The following is a 4,755-nucleotide window of genomic DNA, read 5'->3' on the forward strand; positions in this document are numbered from 1 at the left end:
TATTCTTGCAATGGAAGTGAGGACTTAAGTGTTTCATATTCAAGATTGCTTCATTTTCTTGCATTTGCCAGTGAAAGGAATTGAATAAGCATTTTCTTAAAATGTTTGATACTACCCACCACCATATATCACAATAGTATAGTAGAAGATTTATTTTTAAAATGCATAAGATTGCACTAATTGAAAAAAAAATCTACATAAAAGTCAAATAATACATACCCTATATTTGGTGTGCGATAAGTGTTTTTCAACCCTAGCCAGTTACCTTCAGGTATCTAGTTTTGGGGTTGAAAATCACCAATTAATATGAGTGCTTTCAAAATGATAATCAATACACATAACAAGCCATATCGGTCAAACATAAGAGTAAAACAATAAAACTAACTTCTCATTCAAAATGAATCACCAATAAAAATGGTTTGATTACTTTTTTTTTTAGATTACAAATACAATTTTTATTGATAATTTGCACAGAAAAATATCATTGGAAATATTTATGAAGAATTAAGGGGATTGACAACTATAATAACTCTAGACCATATTTTTTTGAGAAATCTTTGTTCACTTATTTGGTTATGGATGCTAGGTCCGACAAATCTTATACCTAAGGTCTAGAAAGCAATATAAAATTGACCAAAAACATTGATCTGTAGGTTTCAATGTTATCTTTTTCGCAAATTGTCTCTTGAGATTTTTAATTCATTAACAAGAAAATACGGAAATATTTTATATTTTCTCTATTAAAACAAACAAATTCTCGATTAAGTACGGACACTTTAGGCTGGTGGGAATGGTAATAGGGTGTTACATATTAATTTAACTCCAAAATGTCAGAATAGAAAAAAAAAAGTGATTTTTTTCCTGGTTTTTGTCAAACCTAGGTTTCTTTAAGAGAAAAAAATAAGAGAGATTCGGTTGGACCCCTCTGGTGTGAAAGCACAGACAATATTTTATGAAAATGATCATAATCATAACACAGGAGCAAATTCTTTTGCGTCCATTTTGGTTCAAATAGACCAGGGTATTTCAAATACAAATAATATTTGAATTTCAGCTACAAAGCCAAAGAAAATGTTTTTATTCATTATCCAGTATGGAAGACATAAATCTCTAACAATAAAATATACTAAAGTCTAATGACCTAATTATATTGCAACTTGACTAAACATACTAAAAAATTATATACATATCTGAAATATGAAATTTCTCTTGTATGTCACAAGTCTAAATTTCAAACATACATGAAGGAATATCAGAACTAAAAGTCCTTTGGAAATCTTAAATCAAAGTTGAGAAATACACTAGATGCACAACATCTTTCATATTTTCCATTCTTTACATGAAACATAACTGATCATGGCAGCATCATCAATATATGCCGTCCAAAGATTACAAATTATTAAAAAAAATTAAGTTGCATTCAAACGCAGCTCCAGAAATCAAAAGCAAAAGTGATTTCTAACCAATCACAAGCACATATTTTTTTACTATCGTGCAAGATTTTTGGAATTGTGTTTGACCACGTTTGTGCAACAGGCACTAGAGAGCCTCACAACAAAAATTACAGTTTACTTATATGATGGACAGCATATGAAATATGTATAATCAATCACCAAAATCAACCCTATAATCAATTACTAACTTCCATGTTAAAGAGAAATTCCAGTAGTTGCAGTAAACACTGATTTCATGAGAAAGTCTGTAAAACAAGGCTTAATTGTCAGTATATCATCGAGGATCTAGATCTGGTACAGTTACATTAACTGAACTTTGTGAAACCTTGACATCTATGCTGAAAAATGTTCACACCGAAGATCCCCAACACAGATTAGCGCACGTGGGACAATGTATAATTATTGCTTAGAGAGTCGGGCCCGACGCTCTACCCGAATCCTGTGCTTATTTGCTGATTTCTCAGCAATTACACAATTTCTTCCAGAATCCTTTGGCACATGCGTTTTATTTATACAAACAGACACTTTGGTGGTCATTTCATTGGATTCTGTACGAACTCATTTTGATATCGTTACCAAAACTAGCATTTACCTTTAAGAGCATAGGGAGCTGTTTCACAAAGAGTCGATCTGGGAGCCGTAACACAAAGGTTAGCGTTTAATCGCTAAATGAAATGACCATTCAAGATCCTCGTGGCATGCGTATATTGCTAAGTAGACTGATTATGAACCAATCAGAATTGTTCTTTTAAATTAGCGATCAATCGCTAACCTTTGTGTTACGGGACCCTGGACTTTAAACCATGCATAATTAAACATTAGGACATGGAATCAATACATCATCAACTATATTGCATGTCCTATAAGTATGATTCTATCATTTGATGATGTGGTGATGTTGTACTATATAGCACATAGTGTGGTGCACTGGTGCTCAAAAGTAAGTGAACTCCACCAGAAAATGAATGTATATTAAGTGTTCCAAGGTTTGTCAAGTTTTGGATATTTAATTGCAAAGTCAAGTGATAAAATATTACATTCAATAAATAAAGTTTGTTTTCTGGGCTCGTCAAAACTTAAAGTGTTGTTGTTGTCTACATTCAACAATCAGCATGAAATAGACCATTTTGTGGTGGGGTTAACTAACTTTTGAGCACAACTGTATAACTAAAACTGAAGCATCAATCTGTGAAAATGCCAGAGTAAACACATTTTTCATCAATATCATCTATATGATTCACAAGAAACGGCCCAACAGAAGTGACATTATAATGTCGATAAAACAAAGAGAAATATAAGAAATAGGCCTAACAAGAATATATACATCTTTGTTGTATGGGAATGGTTCAGCCAATCCAAATGGTATTGCACGCTACTTGTGTTGCTAATTTTCTTTCCACTCATGTACCATGAATAGTTGCCACTTGTTAAAACAGACTTTTCTCACAAACAAATTTTTAGTCACACTCCCTCACCACACTAAACTATTAGTCTACAGGTACAGATCCTGATTGAAGCTTTTTACATCAACAAGCAAATCTTGGGACAAGTCTAGCACATAGATGTAACAATTTAATTCATACCCTAGTAGGCTTGGAATTCAGACCATTTTGTTTCAATAAAAAGGGCTGGTGCCTTCATGCCACTCAACTATAAAATTTATGATATGATGTAGTGTAAGATTATATTCCATTAAATTCATTTTAAGTTCTTAGAGCCTGATTGGAAAAACTCAGTATAAGCAATAATAACAATATTCATTAGAGAAAAAAATGATCTTCAGATAATCATTACGAATACAAATACAAAGTACTACATCATGACAATACTCACATTTTTTAAACTATTGTATCATTGTAAAACTTCAAATTCAATAATTCATAAGATATATCGCAAGGACAATAATCAAGGTTTCTAATGAGTAGAGATCTCTGAGCAATAACTATTCTTTACCATTAACATGAGGGTTTTAAAATATCTACATTCATTCACATATTCGTCAAAGTGTAAACCTTACTTGTGTAATCATTAGCCAAGCAACAAAAATATGATATATTTATTACCTACATGTATACAAGGCATTTTAGGAGATGAATAAAAGTCATATTTTGCTCGCTACTTTCAATCTAAGTCCAACGAAGTTAACATTTGCCATGTTGCCCTCTGCAGGCATTGCCCATAGGAATCCTGTACAAAACAGAGAGCAATATCGGCCATATTTCTGCTAGTGCGATTGCGCAGTAGGAGCTGATTTTGATCGCTAATTTCAGTATTTCAGAAATCCGGCTGGAACCAGCTCATGAACCAACGCATTGTACATAACACGCAGCGCGGATAGTACATAAACAAACGTAACCCAAGTGCAAAATTTTAACGCGTTGTATGTGCGCACCATGCATGATGCGTGACTGCAAGGTATTACATCACAATTGCTTATTACTGCTTACTTCAATAAGGTCGTTAATAACCTGAAATCAGAAGTAGTGATAAGCAAACAGGCATGTAAATTGATCCAAAAAGAAGCTTGAATTACACATTGTACAGCCTTAGGTACTGTAATAATAATAATATTGACTGGCTCTCCTTTCGGGAAACATCAAATATGTCGCCCTTAAAAGAACGATATTGCCCTCGTCTAAAGACTCGGGCCAATATGATTGTGTTGTGGGTGACATATTTGATGTTCCCCTCAAGGCCAGTCAATATTATAGAAATATGTCATGCAAAGCAAGAATGATATTAGACTCACCTAAAAATTTCATTGTTTCAATCATAACTATCTCCACTTCAATTTCCATAATATTGAAGTACATCTTGTAGAATCAAATTATCACAGGTGAACATCTACATTTTTAGAAGCTGTACATGTTTGAGATGAGATTCCATAATCACATATCAAAGAAGTCTTTGAAAGAGAGCAAATGGTCTAATTCTCAGACCATTTGACACCACCATGGCTAAATCCACTTGGTCTACCTCTGTTTGTTTTAATCAATCAATATTTGATCACTTGGTTGATCTGTAATTCGGTTTATATCCTACATAAACCAAATCCTGTATGCTGATTGGTTTAAATAGCATCATGTGACCAAACATATTCTCACTATTGTGCGATGATGTCGAAAATGAAACGCCCTCCGAAGAAAATGTGCTATTCCGTGACGTCAATGATGGAATAGTCGACTATTCCATCATTGTCGTCACGAATTATGATAGCGCAAGCACTAATATGCATTCTACGCAATGAGCGTGTAGCTAAGCACGTCATGAAAAGTAGGTCAGTCAGCGCGGCAGTGGCCGG

Source organism: Lytechinus variegatus, chromosome 1 (assembly GCF_018143015.1).
Source record: "Lytechinus variegatus isolate NC3 chromosome 1, Lvar_3.0, whole genome shotgun sequence".
Lineage (NCBI taxonomy): Eukaryota > Metazoa > Echinodermata > Echinoidea > Temnopleuroida > Toxopneustidae > Lytechinus > Lytechinus variegatus.